Source organism: Macaca thibetana, chromosome 10, assembly GCF_024542745.1.
Source record: "Macaca thibetana thibetana isolate TM-01 chromosome 10, ASM2454274v1, whole genome shotgun sequence".
NCBI classification, from domain to species: domain Eukaryota; kingdom Metazoa; phylum Chordata; class Mammalia; order Primates; family Cercopithecidae; genus Macaca; species Macaca thibetana.
The window spans coordinates 20284508-20303332 of record NC_065587.1 but is presented as its reverse complement, the minus strand read 5'-3'; the positions used below and the strand labels follow the sequence as shown (position 1 = coordinate 20303332).

General features: G+C 45.7%; 1 protein-coding gene across 1 annotated transcript in view; it reads right to left on the bottom strand.

The window, feature by feature from the left end:
* The window catches only part of PES1 (pescadillo ribosomal biogenesis factor 1), a 270761-nt gene that overhangs the window by 16359 nt on the left and 235577 nt on the right, over positions 1-18825 (bottom strand). The gene's annotated exons all lie outside the window — the stretch shown is intronic.

The following is an 18825-nucleotide window of genomic DNA, read 5'->3' as shown; positions in this document are numbered from 1 at the left end:
CTCCGGAGGTATAGAGACCCGAGAGGCCACTTGTATTTTCTGAGCCTTAGTGGTGAACTCGTGGTATATTTAAAATGTACATTCAAGGCCGGGAGCGGTGGCTCACGCCTGTAATCCCAGCACTTTGGAAGGCCAAGGCGGGCGGATCACGAGGTCAGGAGTTCGAGGCCAGCCTGCCCAATATGGTGAAACCCCGTCTCTACTAAAAATACAAAAATTAGCTGGGCGTGGTGGTGCGCGCCTGTAGTCCCAGCTGCTCGGGAGGCTGAGGCAGAAGAATGGCTTGAACCCAGGAGGTGGAGGTTGCAGTGAGCCGAGATTGCGCCACTGCACTCCAGCCTCGGCGACAGAGTGAGACTCTGTCTCAAAAAAAAAAAAAAAAAAAAGAAAAGAAAAGAAAAAAAAGAGAGCGATCTTGGAGACTTTATTTTGGTTCTCATCATTGATGGACCCTGGAGGGGACCTTGCCTGACAGCCCCGCATTGGCAGGGGCTTTCCCAATCCTTCTCAGTTCCTTCCCAGTGCCTGGTCCAGACCCTGGAAGGTATGTCTTTGTCAACTCTGGGTTTAAAGGGAGCCTTCCTGATTCCCTCCATTCAGACCACGGAGGGAACATTTTGTGGACCCTGTGCTTATGGGGTGGGGGTGGAGGCGTAATCAGGTCAGACTCAGCTGGTTCTCAGGTTTTGTGAGGGTGCTTATGCTGAGTACTCTTGAAGGGTCACCTGGGTCACCTGGCTAAGGGCAGTGCAATTATGGGGGGGAGCTTTGTTCTAACGGGACAGTCTCTAGCCAACCACCTTCAGGAACCCTTTTGGCTTGCGTGTTTAAAAACTACATGGGAAGTTCAAAGGCATGCTAGCTTTTTTGGGATGCTAGCTGGCTACATATTATACCCCGTTTTGTGCACATTTTAAAACTGATGGGCAAATAGCATCAAGGAAAATTCAGAGCTCAAATGGTCAGCCTGCAATTATAGAGTTAACATGTAGCGTCTTCTACGTTCTCTATTTTATTTTTCTACTTGCTTTGAGTCTGTTGACTTTTCTACTGGTGTTGAGATAAAACTCTTTACAGTGTTACTAATTCGAGGTTACCTGGATATTTTTTCTATGTAGTTCAGCCAGGTTCTAGCTAAAATGTGAGCATTAAAAATTTAACCCTAAACTCATTGTCTTTGTGTGTGTGTGTGTGTGTGTGTGTGTGTGTGTGTGTATGGGTATGGGGTCTTGCTATGTTGCCCAGGCTGGTTTTGAACTTCTGGGCTCAAGCAGTCCTCCTGCCTCAGCCTCCCAAAGTGCTGGGATTACAGGCATGAGCCACCATGCCTGGCCCCATTTAAAACTTAAAAAAAAAAATTAAAAATAAAAAAAGAAGAAGATAGGTTTTAAAAATCAAACTGCCAGCCGGGTGCGGTGGCTCACGCCTGTAATCCCAGCACTTTGGGAGGCTGAGGCAGGCAGATCACGAGGTCAGGAGATAGAGACCATCCTGGCTAACACAGGGAAACCCCGTCTCTACTAAAAATACAAAAAAAAAAAATTAGCTGGGCGTGGTGGTGGGCACCTGTAGTCCCAGCTACTTGGGAGGCTGAGACAGGAGAATGGCGTGAACCCAGGAGGCGGAGCTTGCAGTGAGCTGAGATTACACCACTGCACTGCAGCCTGGGCGACAGAGCGAGACTCCGTCTCAAAAAAAAAAAAAAAAAAAAAAATCAAACTGCCATGGAAACTACCCAAAAACTTGGTTCACAGCCTCCATTAGATTACCTATTGGGGGCTGGGCACAGTGGCTCACGCCTGTAATTCCAGCACTTTGGGAGGCCGAGGCGGGTAGATCAGGAGGTCAGGAGATCAAGACCATCCTGGCTAACACGGTGAAACCCTCTCTCTTCTAAAAATACAAAAAAAATTAGGGCATGGTGGCGGGCACCTGTAGTCCGAGCTACTTGGGAGGCTGAGGTAGGAGAATGGCGTGAACCCAGGAGGCGGAGCTTGCAGTGAGCTGAGCTCGCGCCCCTGCACTCCAGCCTGGGCGACAGCGTGAGACTCCGTCTCAAAAAAAAAAAAAAAAAAAAAAAAAAAAAAAACGAAAATTAGCCAGACGTGGTGGCAGGCACTTGTAATCCCAGCTACTTGGGAGGCTGAGGCAAGAGAGAATCACTTGAACTTGGGAGGCAGAGGTTGCAGTGAGCCGAGATTGCCCCACTGCGCTCTAGCCTTGGCAACAGAATGAGACTCCGTCTCAAAAAAAAAAAAAAAAAAAAAGATTACCTATTGGGACAAATAAAGTTGAGCCATGTAAACAAGTTCCAGTTTTGTCAAAAATAATTTGGACCTAACCATCTTTTATAAACTAGTGTCTCTGTAGTACTAATCCCATGACTAGAGTTCTAAGGTAAAACCTGTAAGACCTTTTTTTTTTTTTTTCCACTCTGTCTACCAGGCTGGAGTGCAGTGGTGCAATCTCTGCTCACTGCAACCTCCGCCTCCCAGGTTCAAGTGATTCTCATGCCTCAGCTTCCTGAGTAGCTAGGATTAAAAGTGTTTGCCATCACACCTGGCTCATTTTTGTATTTTTAGTAGAGGTAGGGTTTTGCCATGTTGGCCAGGCCGGTATTGAACTCCTGACCTCAAGTGATCCCCCCACCTCGGCCTCCCGAAGTGTTAGGATTACAGGCATGAACTACCACGACCGGCCTAAGGCTATAAGAGTTTTATTTATGTGTATATATGTGTTTAGATGTGTTTACGTATGTTATATATCGTGTCTACATGGTACCAAAGTGACTTATAAATAAATACCCATAAATTAAGCCCAAATATGTTTTTCAAGTTCATGTGACTTAAGTAAATTTTTTTTTTTTTTTTTTTTTTTTTGAGGCGGGCTCTTGCTCTGTCATCCAGGCTAGAGTGCAGTGGTGCAATCTCGGCTCACTGCAACCTCTGCCTCCTGGGTTCAAGCGATTCTCCTGCCTCGGCCTCCTGAGTAACTGGGATTACAGGCACGTGCCACCAGGCCCAGCTAATTTTTGTTTTTTCAGTAGAGACGGGATTTCACTATGTTGGCCAGGCTGGTCTCAAAATGACCTCAAGTGATCCACCTGCCTCAGCGTCCCAAAGTGCTGGGATTACAGGCATGAGCCACAGCGCCTGGACTGACTTAAGTAAATCTTTAATAAATAAACTGTTTTTTTAAATTATTGGTAAAATAAAAATGTCTTCAAAATTGTCAACATACATTTTTGCCTTGGTTTACTGGTCAAAGTTTTACCTGTGTCTCTGCTAGATATTTTAAGGGTGTCAGGGTTTGGCCTAAAGATTATAAAACTATAAACCCAGCCAAAACCAAAATGACCTTTGTTTGTGTGATTGTTTTGATAAATATGACTAATTTAATATAACTAGTTTAACAGAAAACAGCTAAATCTTCCGAGTTATCAACGAAATAGCTATGTATTTAAGACTGTTAGGTGAACATCTGATAGTCACAGGCTGTAAAAATAATTAACAAAAAAACATTTCAAATAATGACTACCTTTGTCTAATATTCAGTTCTCATAACTAGTCTAAGTAAATGTTAAAAATAAATGGCCGGGCGCGGTGGCTCAAGCCTGTAATCCCAGCACTTTGGGAGGCCGAGGCGGGCGGATCACGAGGTTAGGAGTTCGAGACCATCCTGGCTAACACGGTGAAACCCCGTCTCTACTAAAAAATACAAAAAACTAGCCGGGCGAGGTGGCGGGCGCCTGTAGTCCCGGCTACTCGGGAGGCTGAGGCAGGAGAATGGCGTAAAAACCCGGGAGGCAGAGCTTGCAGTGAGCTGAGATCCGGCCACTGCACTCCAGCCTGGGCGACACAGCAAGACTCCGTCTCAAAGAAAAAATAAAATAAAATAAATAAATAAATAAATAAATAAATAAATATAGGCTAGGCGCAGTAGCTCACGCCTGTAATCCCAGCACTTTGGGAGGCTGAGATGGGCAGATCACCTGAGGTTGGGACATCGAGACCAGCCTGACCAACATGGAGAAACCCCGTCTCTACTAAAAACACAAAAATTAGCCAGGTGTGGTGGCACATGCCTGTAATCCCAGCTACTCAGGAGGCTGAGGCAGGAGAATCGCTTGAACCTGGGAGGTGGAGGTTGCAGTGAGCTGAGATTGTGCCATTGCACTCCAGCCTGGGCAATAAGAGCGAAACTCCATCTCAAAACAAAACAAAGCAAAACGAAAACAAAAATAAATAAATATAAGATAAATGCTTATAAATACAATTGTCATGTAATTTAAAATCTTAAAATTATGTTAAATAAATACTCATTAAATGTCTGGGTCATTTTCAATTTAAAAAATATATTACAGGCTGGGCGCGGTGGCTCACGCCTGTAATCCCAGCACTTTGGGAGGCCGAGGCGGGCGGATCACGAGGTCAGGAGATCGAGACCATCCTGGCTAACACGGTGAAACCCCGTCTCTACTAAAAATGCAAAAAATTAGCCGGGCGAGGCGGCGGGCGCCTGTAGTCCCAGCTACTCGGGAGGCTGAGGCAGGAGAATGGCGTGAACCCGGGAGGCAGAGCTTGCAGTGAGCCGAGATCGCGCCATTGCACTCCAGCCTGGGCGACTAAGCGAGACTCTGTCTCAAAAAAAAATAAATAAATAAAAATAAATAAATAAATAAATAAAAAATAAATAAAAATATATTACAGGGCCAGGCTAGGTGTCTCACGCCTGTAATCCCAGCACTTTGGGAGGCAGAGGCAGGCAAGTAGCCTGATCTCAGGAGTTTGAGACCACCCTGGGCAAAATGGTGAAACTCCATCTCTACTAAAATACGAAAAATTAGCCAGACGTGGTGGCGCACGCCTGTAGTCCCAGCTACTTGGGAGGCTGTGGTGCTTGAGCCCGAGAGGTGGATGTTGCAGTGAGCCGAGATTGCGCCACTGCACTCCAGCCTGCTTGGGCTACAGAGTGAGACTCCATCTCAAAAAAAAAAAAAAAAAAAAAAAAGTTACAAAAGCATGTTTATAATTATACAGTGGTTCTCGTCTATAAAATACTAATATGTCACAAGCAATTCAAGATTTCTTTGGCCGGGCGCGGTGGCTCAAGCCTGTAATCCCAGCATTTTGGGAGGCTGAGATGGGTGGATCACGAGGTCAGGAGATCGAGACCATCCTGGCTAACACGGTGAAACCCCGTCTCTACTAAAAAATACAAAAAAAAACTAGCCGGGCGAGGTGGCGGGCGCCTGTAGTCCCAGCTACTCGGGAGGCTGAGGCAGGAGAATGGCGGGAACCCGGGAGGCGGAGCTGCAGTGAGCTGAGATCCGGCCACTGCACTCTAGCCTGGGCGACAGAGCGAGACTCCGTCTCAAAAAAAAAAAAAAAAAAAAAAAAAAAAAAAAAGATTTCTTTGCATACTCATTTGAGAATGTGAAAAATGTATTTTTTTAATTTTTATTTTTTTATTTTTATTTTTATTTTATTATTATTATTATTTTTTGAGACGGAGTCTCGCTCTGTCGCCCAGGCTGGAGTGCAGTGGCCGGATCTCAGCTCACTGCAAGCTCCGCCTCCCGGGTTCACGCCATTCTCCTGCCTCAGCCTCCCGAGTAGCTGGGACTACAGGCGCCTGCCACCTCGCCCGGCTAGTTTTTTGTATTTTTTAGTAGAGACGGGGTTTCACCGTGTTAGCCAGGATAGTCTCGATCTCCTGACCTCGTGATCCACCCGTCTCGGCCTCCCAAAGTGCTGGGATTACAGGCTTGAGCCACCGCGCCCGGCCTTAATTTTTAAAAACGATTTTTTACTTCCTAGGTTTTCACTAAAATTTAAGGTTACTAAAAATAAAACGTCTTGTTAATATATAATTCTATATATAAAATGTGCCAAAATGAGATGATTTTAATTTTAAAAATTATAAAAAAGACAAAGTTTTTTGTTTGTTTGTTTGAGACAGTCTCACTCTGTCACCTAAGCTAGAGTACAATGGTACAATCATAGCTCACTGTGGTTTCATGTTCTTTATTTAAAAATGATTTTGTCAGCCAGGCATGGTGGCTCACGCCTGTAATCCCAGCACTTTGGGAGGCCGAGGCGGACGGATCACGAGGTCACGAGATCAAGACCATCCTGGCTAACAGGGTGAAACCCCGTCTCTACTAAAAATGCAAAAATTAGCCAGGCGTGGTGGCGGGCGCCTGTAGTCCCAGGCACTTGGGAAGCTGAGGCAGGAGAATGGCATGAACCTGGGAGGCGGAGCTTGCAGTGAGCCGATATCGAGCCGCTGCACTCCAGCCTGGGCGACAGAGCCAGACGCCGTCTCAAAAAAACAAGAAATGCTGACTTTGGACAAGGTCTGATTCCTTTTGTATGTGAAATGGATAAAATTATACTCAAATAATAAAAAATGCCTGGGCACAAAGTAAGAACTCAAGAAATAGTGTTGGAGTAGATATTGAGTAGAAAGTTCTTTTAAGAGGGAGTATGTATAGAACCATTGTTTCTTGGGTTCTTAGTGAATTGCAAATCAAAAGATACTATTTTTGTTTGTATAATCGAATTGCACCGTGGAATCAAGCGAAGTTGTGGAAAGGCCAAGATAGAGGAAGGATCTGAGCTTCAAGGGATGTGAGAACAGAAATGTCATTCTTCCTGGAATGTACTCTTCTTACTAGGAAGCATTCACCACTCCCAACGTTCCAAGAGAGGTTTCTGCAAACAGGGAAGGAAGGGTGCATCAGAGGTGAATGTGTGAACATTTACTTGGATGAGTTTAGAGAAATATAACGTGATATGCCCAGGCTGTGCAATGCAGTGAGGTGACCAGGAGCTGGGCAGGCAGGTGCATGGCCTTGCAGCTGTGAAGCTTTAAACAAGTCCCTTCACTTTTCTGAGCTTCCATTTCCCCATAGTGTATTATAAGGATCATGAGACAGAAGTGGAGCAAAATACTTTGGAAACCATAAAGTACTGGAAAAATCAAGGTGTGCAGATTGTTACTAGGGTTTTAATCATGAAGAATGCAGCCTCTAGACCTGTGTAATCCAATAGGGTCACCACCAGCCACTTGTGACTATTTATTTATTTATTTATTTTGAGACAGAGTCTCCCTCTGTCCCCCAGGCTGGAGTGCGGTGGTGCAGTCTTGGCTCACTGCAACCTCCACCTCCTGGGTTCAAGCAATCTTCCTGCCTCAGCCTCCCAAGTAGCTGGTATTACCAGCATGCACCTCCAAGCCTGGCTAATTTTTGTATTTTTAGTAGAGATGGGATTTCACCATGTTGGCCAGGCTGGTCCCAAACTCCTGACCTCAAACAGTCTGCCACCTCGGCCTCCCAAAGTGCTGGGATTACAGACATGAGCTACCATGCTCAGCCAATTAGTGACTTTTTTCCTTTAAGTTCTGGGATGCATGTGCAGAACGTGCAGGTTTGTTACATAGGCACACGTGTGCTATGGTGGTTTGCTGGACCTGTCAACCCATCATCTGGGTTTTAAGCCCTGCATGCGTTAGGTATTTGTCCTAATGCGCTCCCTCTTCTTGCCGGTTTGTGATGTTCCCCTCCCTGTGTCCATGTGTTCTCATCGTTCAACTCCCACTTATGAGTGAAAACGTGTGGTGTTTGGTTTTCTGTTCCTGTGTTAGTTTGCTGAGAATGATGGCTTCTAGCTTCATCCATGTCCCTGCAAAGAACATGAACTCATTCTTTTTTATGGCTACAGATTTTTTAAACTTAAAATAATGTCAAGCCAGGAGCAGTGGCTCGTACCTGTAATGTTAGCACTTTGGGAGGCCAAGGTGGGAGGATTGCTTGAGCTAAGGAGTTTGAGACCAGCCTGGGCAACATGGTGAGACCTCATCTCTATTTTTTTTATTATTAATTTCAAATAATTAAGTTCCTCAGTCACAGAAGCCACATTTCAGTGAAAGAGTGAGGTAATTCACATAAAGCAACTGGTACCTAGTGAATACTCAAGATTCCTTGGGTGCAGGGTTCTACTGACTTCCAGAAGTCCATGCTTGTTAATTGTTTATTCAAATAATTTTTATCCTTACTGATGAGGGACCAGCTCCCTCAACTGCTTCGCAAGCGGAGAGGGTGCCAGCCTAATTGATAAGTGGGGCAGAGTGTGTCCACAAGGTGGCAGCACAACTGCTGAAGAGTTCACCAATGGTAGGGCTGTGTGCGGTGGCTCATGCCTTTAATCCTAGCGCTTTGGGAAGCTGAAGTGGGAGGGTTGCCTGAGTCCAGAAGTTGGAGATCAGCCTGGACAACATAATGAGACCTTCACCTCTAAAACATTTTAAAATTGGCAAATAAAAAAATTAGCTGGGGCTGGGCGCAGTGGCTCACGCCTGTAATCCCAACACTTTGGGAGGCCAAGGCGGGCAGATCATAAGGTCAGGAGTTCGAAACCAGCCTGGCCAATATGGTGAAACCCTGTCACTACTAAAATACAAAAATTAGCTGGGCGTGGTGGCAGGCGCCTGTAGTCCCAGCTCCTTGGGAGGCTGAGACAGGAAAATCGCTTGAAGCCGGGAAGCAGAGTTGCAGTGAGTTGACATTGTGCCACTGCACTCCACCCTGAGCAACAGAGCGAGACTCTGTCTCAAAAAAAAAAAAAAAAAAAAAAAGACCGGGCACGGTGGCTCACGCCTGTAATCCCAGCACTTTCGGAGGCCGAGGCAGGTGGATCACAAGGTCAGGAGATCGAGACCACGGTGAAACCCCGTCTCTACTAAAAATACAAAAAAAATTAGCCGGGCACGGTGGCAGGCACCTGTAGTCCCAGCTACTCAGGAGGCTGAGGCAGGAGAATGGCGTGAACCCGGGAGGCGGAGCTTGCAGTGAGCCGAGATCGCGCCACTGCACTCCAGCCTGGGCGACAGCGCGAGACTCCATCTCAAAAAAAAAAAAAAAAAAAAAAAATTATTAGCTGGGTATGGTGGGACACGCTTGTAGTCCCATCTATTCAAGAGGCTAAAGTGGGAAGATGGCTTGAGTCTGGGAGGTAGAGGCTGCAGTTAGCTGTGATCACACCACTAGACTCCAGCCTGGGTAACAGAGTGAGACCCTGTCTAAAAAAAAAAAAAAAATCACCAGGGGTGACCAAGGAAGACATCCCAGTGGAGGGAAGTGCTGTGGCAGGTGCACTAACTGAGGTATTTGGAAGATTTGGGGCAGAGGATGAACAATGCTTACAAAGACAAGAGAGTTGGTTGGTTATTGCCAAGTTGTGTGAATGCCTTACAGAGGGATAATGAGAGACCAGGGATTGTTAGCAAGCAGTTAGTGGCTAATTGTGAAAGCTGGAGGGCCTCTATGTTATCTACAAAGTAGACTTTTTATTTCCCGCAGTGGAAAAGCAGATATAGCTGAGCAGCAGACTGAAGGTTAACTATTAGAAGAGCAGAGATCCTGAGGTCTGGAGTTTGAGACCAGTCTGACCAACACGGTGAAACCCCATCTCTACTAAAAATACAAAATTATCTGAGCGTGGTGGCACATGCCTGTAATCCCAGCTATTCGGGAGGCTGAGGCAGGAGAATCACTTGAACCCGGGAGGTGGAGGTTGTGGTGAGCCGAGATTATACCATTGCACTTCACCCTGGGCAACAAGAGCGAAATGTCTTTAAAAAAAAAAAAAAAAAGAGCGGGCCGGGCGCGGTGGCTCAAGCCTGTAATCCCAGCACTTTGGGAGGCCGAGGCGGGCGGATCACGAGGTCAGGAGATCGAGACCATCCTGGCTAACACGGTGAAACCCCGTCTCTACTAAAAAAAAAATACAAAAAACTAGCCGGGCGCGGTGGCGGACGCCTGTAGTCCCAGCTACTCGGGAGGCTGAGGCAGGAGAATGGCGTAAACCCGGGAGGCGGAGCTTGCAGTGAGCTGAGATCCGGCCACTGCACTCCAGCCTGGGTGACAGAGCAAGACTCCGTCTCAAAAAAAAAAAAAAAAAAAAAAAGAGCGGAGATCTAGTGATCTTTGAATGCTCAGCCAAGGCAGGTCTGTTATGCAGAGGTCAGACTACCTGCAGCATAGATAACCCCTAATCAAGATGCTTACCTAACTTAGGTGAGATGTTGTGAGACATTGACCAACTGCTTGAGTTTACCAAAATAACTTGCTATAGCTATTTTCTGTAGGGTGGATGCAGAGATCCACCACCCCATGGCTGTCTGAGAAATGTCTTCTGTTTGTGAGTCACTATTAAATGTTACCTTTTGAGAAACTAGATTTGTCAGCTTTTATTCCTTCAGTCTCTCAGCTCCTTCAGCCTTCGGGGTAGGTTTGCATATAGCTGCTCACTGCAGAACAGTCTTATATAACAAATAAAGAACTCTTGGCCACGCGCAGTGGCTCATGCCTACAATCCCAACACTTTGGGAAGCTGAGGTGTGAGCATTGCTTGAACCCAGGAGTTTGAGACCAGCCTGGGCAAAAAAACAAGGTCCTATCTCTATTAAATATAAAAATAAGACCAGGTGTGATGGCTCACACCTATAATCCTAGCACTTTGGGAGGCCGAGGCGGGTGGATCACCTGAGGTCAGGAGTTTGAGACCAGCCTGGTCAACATGGAGAAACTCCATCTCTACCAAAAATACAAAAATTAGTTGGTTGTGGTGGTGGGTGCCTATAATCCCAGATACTCGGGAGGCTGAGGCAGGAGAATCACTTGAACACGGGAGGCAGAAGTTGCAGTGAGCCAAGATCACACCGCTGCACTCTAGCCTGGGTGACAGAATGAGACGCTGTCTCAAAAAAAATAAAATAAAATAAAAAATAAAAATAACAAAAAGGCCAGGCACACTGGCCCACGTTTGGAGGCCAAGGTGAAAGGATCGCTTGAGTCCAGGAGTTTGATACCAGCCTGGGCAACATAGCAAGGCCCCGATCTCAATCAATCAATCAATCAATCAATATTTTAAAAATAATTCAAAACACAATGATAAGAACATAACCCAATAAAAAAAATTGGCAAAAAAGACCAGGCGTGGTAGCTCAAGCCTGTAACCCTAGCACTTTGGGAGGCCGAGGCAGGTGAATCACCTGAGGTTAAGAGTTCGAGATCACCTGGCCAGCACGGTGAAACCCCATCTCTACTAAAAATACAAAAAAAAATTAGCTAGGTATGGTAGCACACACCTGTAACCCCAGCTACTCGGGAGGCTGAGGCAGGAGAATTGCTTGCACCTGGTGGAGGTTACAGTGAGCCAAGATCGTGCCACTGCACTCCTGCCTGGGTGACAGAGGGAGACTCCTTTAAAAAAAAAAAAAGGCAAAAAATTTGAAGACTCTTTTCAGATGGCAAATAAGTACCTGAAAATATGCCCAATGTCATTAGTCTTGTAAATGGCTAAAATTGAAAAGACTGACCATATTCTGTGTTGATGAGAATGGAGATCAATCGGAATGTTCATACACTGGTGCTGGAAATATGAAGTTGTTTTACCACTTTGGAAACTAGTTTGGCAGTTTCTCTCTTTCTTTCTTTCTTTTTTTTTTTGAAATGGAGTCTCACTCTGTCACCCAGGCTGGAGTGCAGTGGCATGATCTCGGTTCCCCACAACTTCCGCCTCCCGGGTTCAAGCAATTCTCCTGTCTCAACCGCCTGAGTATCTGGGACTACAGGTGCCCATCACCACGGCCGGCTAATTTTCTGTATTTTTAGTAGAGACAGGGTTTCACCATGTTGACCAGGCTGGTCTCGAACTCCTGCCCTCAGGGTGATCTGCCTGTCTCAGCTTCCCAAAGTGCTGGGATTACAGGTGTGAGCAACCGCACCTGGCTGACAGTTTCTTTGAAGTTAAACGTACAACTAACATATGACCCAATTACTCTGTTCTTAGTTATTTACCAAAATAAATGACAACATATGCCCATACAAAGACTTGTACATGCATGTTCTTGGCAGTCTTATGTGTAATAGCCAAAAACTGGAAATAACTCAAATGACCATTAGTAGGTGAATGGATAAACATTGTGATCTATATATACAGTGGAATACTAGTCAACAATAAAATGGAACAAACTATTGATACATAGGACAATGTGGATGAATCTCAAAACAGTTATGAAGAAAGAAGCCATACAATGTCAGTATGTACTGAGCAATCACATTTATATAAAACTAGAAAAGGTAAACTAATCTGGCCGGGTGCAGTGGCTCATGCCTGTAATCCCAGCACTTTGGGAGGCCAAGGCGGGTGGATCATGAGGTCAGGAGTTCGAGACCAGCCTGGCTAATATGGGGAAACCCTGTCTCTACTAAAAATACAAAAATTAGTTGGGCATGGTGGCGCACGCCTGTAATCCCAGCTACTCGGGAGGCTGAGGCAGGAGAATCACTTGAACCCAGGAAGTGGAGATGGCAGTGAGCCGAGATTGTACTGCTGCACTCCAGCTTGGGCAACAGACTGAGACTCTGTCTCAAAAAAAAAAAAAAAAGAGAATATAAACTAATCTACAGTGACAGGAAGCAGATCAATGGTTGCCTAGCAATGGGGAGATCTGGGGTGAGAGGAAGGTCTTATGAAGCAGCAGGAGTAAGCTTTTCAAGGTGGTGGAATGTTCCTAATTTTGATTGTGGTAATGTTTTGTGCACAATTGTCAAGACTTATTGAATTTTACACTTAGATATGTACAGCTTATTGTACATTAATTTTAAAAGGTTTTTAAAAATCAGTGTTACATCTAGGAGCGGGAGAGAGGGAAGAATGACAGAGATTCGTGACACTGCTAAAGTGCTAAAGGGTACAGAGGTGGTGATCTCTGTATCTCTGTTTAATTCATCGGTCTGGTCTCTGCAGAAGCTGAATTGGTTCTGGAGAATGTCTGTAGACTACTATGGACCGAACCATAATAGCCTGAACACAGTGACTTTACCAGAAATGGTATCACTGGTGGAGCGGATTTATAAGGCCTCAGGTATATGGTATGGTGTCATTGATTTAGTGAGTGCCTTCTTTTCCATTCCAATCAGAGAAGAGGATCAGAAACAGTTTCATTCTCATGGTATTGACAACAATATATGTTTATTTTTTGAGATGGAGTCTCGCTCTGTTGCCCAGACTAGAGTGCAATGGCGTGATCTTGGCTCACTGCAACCTCCATCTCCTGGGTTCAAGTGATTCTCCCACTTCAGCCTCCCAAGTAGCAGGGATTACAGGCACCCACCATCATGCCTAGCTAATTTGTTTTTTTTTTTTTTTTGTATTTTTGTGGAGATGCGGTTTCATCATGTTGGCCAGGCTGGTCTTGAACTCCTGACCTCAGGTGATCTGCTCACCTCGGCCTCCCAAAGTGCTGGGATTACAGGCGTGAGCCCACCGCGCCTGGCTGGACAACAATATTCATTTAGAGTTTTACATCAGGGTTATGTTAACGCTCTTGCCGTCTCATAGTTTAAAGAGATTTGGATCACTTGGACAGCCCACAGAACATCACACTGATCTGTTACACCAATATTATACTGATCAGACAAGACAAGTAAAGAAATGGCTCTGCAGTTGTTCCCGGCTGCACAGCAAACAGCACACTGCTTGGACCATAAAATCTGGCAGACCCTACGGTGTTGAAGGAATGAGTAGTGGGAAAGATGCAGTATGGTGCTTATGGCAAGCCCCATGGGAGAATCACAACGAAAGCCCTGGGAATTCTGGGACAATGTCATGTCATCCACTGCAGAGAATTATACACCTTTTGAAAAATAGTTCCTGGCTTTGTTACTGTGCCCTGGTAGAGACAGAAAACTTGGTCATTGGGCACCAAGGTAGCTGGGACTACAGGTGTGTGCCACCACACTCAGCTAATTTTTTGTATTTTTTTCCATGTTGCCTAGGCTGGTCTTGAACCCCCTGAGCTCAAGCAATCCACCCAACTTGGCCTCCCAAAGTGCTGGGATTACAGGCATGAGCCAGTGCACCCAGCCAGGGATGCTTTCACACAATAAGCCCAGAGGCAATATGTGTGGAACCCAAGTTTACTTGGATACCTCCTGCTTGATGCCACCAAGTTCAGAACTGCCAATTATAAGCTGGATTCTTTTGGACCCACCAAGTAATAAAACCTGATGGACCCAGCAGTACTTCATTCATTATAAGTATAATTAGACCCTCATGGGAGCAGAGGACGCAAATGAGCTGCATGAACAGGTGGCCCAAACTCCCCGTCGCGTATGAGAGTTGCTCCATAATCCCTCCCCAGTTTGCACCCTAGGCTGTATGGTGGTCCCATACAACTAGCTGAAGTAGCAGGGAAAGACTCAAGCTGGGTTTATGGATGGGCTGGCTCAGTACATAGATGCAAGGCAAAAATAGGCCATAGCTACATTGCAGCCACTTTCGGGGATGGTCTCAAAAAACTGTGGAAATGGAAAATCTTTCTAATGAATGAAGCTGCAATCAGTCATCTGCTTTGTATGGAAGGAGAAGTGGCCCATGGTAAGAATACAATAGATTCCTGGGCTATGCAATGGTCTGGCTGTCTGATGAGGGATCTAGAAGGAAAAGAACTAGAAAGTAGAGACAAGGAGGCCTGAGTTAGAGGCATGTGGATGGATGTAAGGGTGAGAGCAACACAGACAATATTGAGCCCTCAATATGGCACTACATCTTGAGGAGACCAATTGGTCACTTTGTGGCGATTCAGATACAATGGACACCTTCTGTTCTGTAAAGGTCATTGATTTGTCTTTGCAGAGAGAGAGACCTATTCTGGGTATGGGTTTGCCTTTTCTGCCTGCAAAGTCTCAGCCAGAACCAATAGCCAGCAGTTTATAGAATGCCTGATCCACAGGCATGAAATTCTACATATTACAGTGTTCAACCAGGGGACCCATTTGATACCCAAGGAGGTATGGAAGTGGGCTGATGGGATCCAATAGTCATGTCACAGGCTGCGCCATCCAGAGGCAGCCGGCCTCGCAGAATGCTGGAACAGCCTTCTGAAGGCATAGCTGAAGCACCAGCTTGGAGGAAATACTCTGAAATGATGGGATACCATCCCACTTCCCATTGACCCACTGTTGGGATATTATGCTTCCCATTCCTGTAGCTCTGGGTTCTGTAGGATTGGAGATCCTGGTCCCCAAAGGGAACATGCTTTTTCCAGGGGACACAGCAAAAGGCCCGTTGAACTATAAGGTATGACTACCATCTGGGTACTTTGACCTCTTTGTGCCCAGGGACCAACAGGTTTGAAAAGGAGACACTACCAGGAGTCAGTTACTGGCAGGAGTCATTGACCTTGACCAGCAGGTAGAGCTAGGACTGGTTTTTTTTTTTTTTGCTTTTTTGTTTTGTTTTGTTTTGTTTTTTGAGACAGGGTCACACTCTGTTGCCCAGGGTGCAGTACAGTGGTGTGATCACAGCTCACTGCAACCTCAACCTCTGGGCTCAGGTGATCCTCCCACCTCAGCCTCCCAGGTAGTTGGGACTACAAGCATGTGCCACCACACCCAGTTAATTTTTTGAACTTTTTGTAGAAATAGGGTTTCTCCATGTTGCCTGGGCTGGTCTTGAACTCCTGGGCTCAAGCGATCCTCTCTCCTTAGCCTCCCAGAGTGCTGGGTTTAGATTAAAGGTATGAGCCATTATGCCCGGCCAGGGATGCTTTTACAAAATAGCAACAGAGGAAATATATATAGAACCCAGGTGATCTGCTCGGATGCCTCCTCCTACTCCATTGCTCATGGCAACTGTGAATGAGCACATGAAATACTCCCGACACAAAAAAGCATTTGAATATCAAGGGTCCAGGACCCTTGGGAGTGAGGTTTAGATTATACCATCAGGTAAGCCATCAAGGCCTGCTGAACTGACAGCGGAGGGTCAGGTAAAATTAGAATGGATAGTGGAGAAGGGAGAGGAGGAGTAACAGTGATAGCTCCAAGATCAAGTGCAGCCATGGGGTTTTAGTTTCTGCCACTCACTTCCCTTTTCTAAGGTTTCATTCAGGAAGAGAGGCCCATGGAGCTGCTCTCTGAACCTATATGGAGAAGTACATGTGGTGCATGGGGTGGACTCTGGTGACCACAAATAAGCCTCTTGGGTCTCCTATTGTGAGAAGCACAATTGCCCAATGGCCCCAGCTGCTGTGCTCTGAAATCTATCATCATATTAATGCCAAGACTATGTTTCCCTTGGGCTGCTCCCAGCCAATGACGGAGCACAGCAGAGATTACTGAGGCAGGCTGGTTCCTTGGAGATAGAGGACCCTGTAGTGGGTGACTTTGGCTCATCATTGGCCTTGCTGAAACCTACCTTTCTTTCTTCCTTCCTTTTCTTTCTTTCTTTCTTTCTTTCTTTCTTTCTTTCTTTCTTTCTTTCTTTCTTTCTTTCTTTCTTTCTCTCTTTCTCTCTTTTTCTTTCCTTCCCTCCTTCCCTCCTTCCCTCCTTCCCTCCTTCCCTCCTTCCCTCCTTCCTTCCTTCTTTCCTTCCTTCCTTCCTTCCTTCCTGTTGTTTTTGAAATGGAGTTTTGCTCTTGTTGCCCAGGCTGGACTGCAATGGCATGATCTCGGCTCACCACATCCTCTGCCTCCAGGGTTCAAGCGATTTTCCCGCCTCAGCCTCCTGAGTAGCTGGGATTACAGGCATGTGCCACCATGCCCGGCTAATTTTGTATTTTTAGTAGAGATGGGGTTTCTTCATGTTGATCAGGCTGGTCTCGAACTCCCGACCTCAGGTTATCTGCCCACTTCAGCCTCCCAAAGTGGTGGGATTACAGGCGTGAGCCACCATGCCCAGGTTTTTATTTTTTATTTTTATTTTTATTTTTTTTGAGACAGAGTCTTACTGTCACTCAGACTAGAGTGCAGTGGCGTGATCTCAGCTCACAGGTTCAAGCAATTCTCCTGCCTCAGCCTCCTGAGTAGCTGGGATTACAGGCGCATGCCACCATGCCCAGCTAATTTTTGTATTTTTAGTAGAGACAGGGTTTCACCACGTTTGTCAGGCTGGCCTTGAACTCCTGACGTCGTGATCCACCCGCCTCGGCCTCCCAAAATGCTGGTATTACAGGCATGAGCCACAGCGCCCAGCTGGACTTGCTGAAACTTTCTGAGAGCTGCACAGCAGCCTAAGACCTTCCTTATTCCCTTCCTTCCCTCCCTTCTTCGCAAGAGTCAGACCTGCACCATAGTCTGATGAATGTCCTGGTCTCCTCTTCTTTCCTCCCCATTTATACTCACAGGACTCCCCCAAAATCAATCCTCTGCACATCTAATCCCGTTTTAGCATCTGCTTCTTGGAGGACCTGGACAAACACAACCAGTCATGGATTTACAGTTCAATGTTTTTCACAAATTGAGCACATTCATGTAACCGGCACCCAGGTCAGGAAATAGAACATGAACTGCACCCCAAAATGCCCCCACAATTATGCTACCTTCCAGTTTCTTCCCATCAAAGAGGATCGTTAATCTGACTTCCCACATCATATATTAGTTTTGCCTGTTTTTGAACTTTTTATCTCATAGCATGTTTTGTCAAGAACTGTGAAGGGTCTGAAATGTTGCCCCACTCATACAGATACGTAATTTTCATATATGAATACTGCAGTGACATGAGAACTCTAGGTCAAGGAAAAGAGTTTTTTCTTAATACTCATCACCAGATTGACAGCCAGAGTAACCTCACTTCATTGGTTCCCCATATGTAGACCAACAGGCAATGCAATGAGAGCTGATGGAAATGTTCTATGTGAGTGCCAGATTACAACTTGTAAGTGAAAGATGGAGAACAATGGATTTCCTCCTTTGTTTTATTTTATTTTATTTTATTTTATTTTATCTTACTTTTTGGGACAGAGTCTTGCTCTGTCACCCAGGCTGTAGTGCAGTGTCACAATCATGGTTTACTACAGCCTCAATTAATCCTCCCACCTCAGCCTCCCAAGTAGTTGGGACCACAGGAATGTGCCACCACACGTGGCTAATTTTGTATTTTTTGCAGAGACAGGGTTTTGCCATGTTGCCCAGGCTGGTCTTGAACTCCCCACTGAAGTGATCCTCCCACCTCAGCCTCCCAAAGTGCTGGATTACAGGCGTGAGCCACCACCCCAGACTACATTTACTCCATTTATAGATACTGAAGAGAAGCTGCTGCTGCCTTCTCCCCTCTCAAAAGGGGAGAAAAAACCTCTGCTTCTTGGAAAGAGAATGGAAAACATCCTATTTATCACTCTAACCTATTGGAATATAAATACATCACTCGAAAAGCTGGATAAGCTCCCGGGTCTTTGGCTTTTATGACCTAGAGATGTTTCCAAAACATCTCTGGACTTCCAAACTCTTCCAAACTCCAGAGTTTCCAAACTCTGGACTTCATCTCTTCTGATAGGTAAATACCTCGGGAGATAGCGCTGGGCCGTAAGCTTTTGGTCTCCTTTAGAAGATAAGTTTTATCCTTTCAGATAAGACCAATTAACTACACAAATGGCTACAGATTAAAGTCTCATGGTGTGTAAAAAGTAAAACGTTTCTAGGGGAAGTGAGAGCAAACATCCCCATCTTTATATTGCATACATTTCCACACCTCAGGAGGTTAGGGCTTTTTCCAGGGGCACTTCTGCGGAAGTTTTATTTCCATCACACAGTATGTTTTCTTCTGTGTCTGGCTTCTTTCACTCAACATTATGTTCATGAAATTCATCCATATTGTTGTGTGAATGGCCATTCATTCTCATTGCTGTACAGAATATATCATAATCTATCCCTCCTCTTTTTGTTGGGGATTGAGCCACGCAAAGTTCACTGACTGCTAAGTCAGGGAACCATCCACAGGATTGCCCTCACTTCTGACTCCTGTTGCAAGTTTT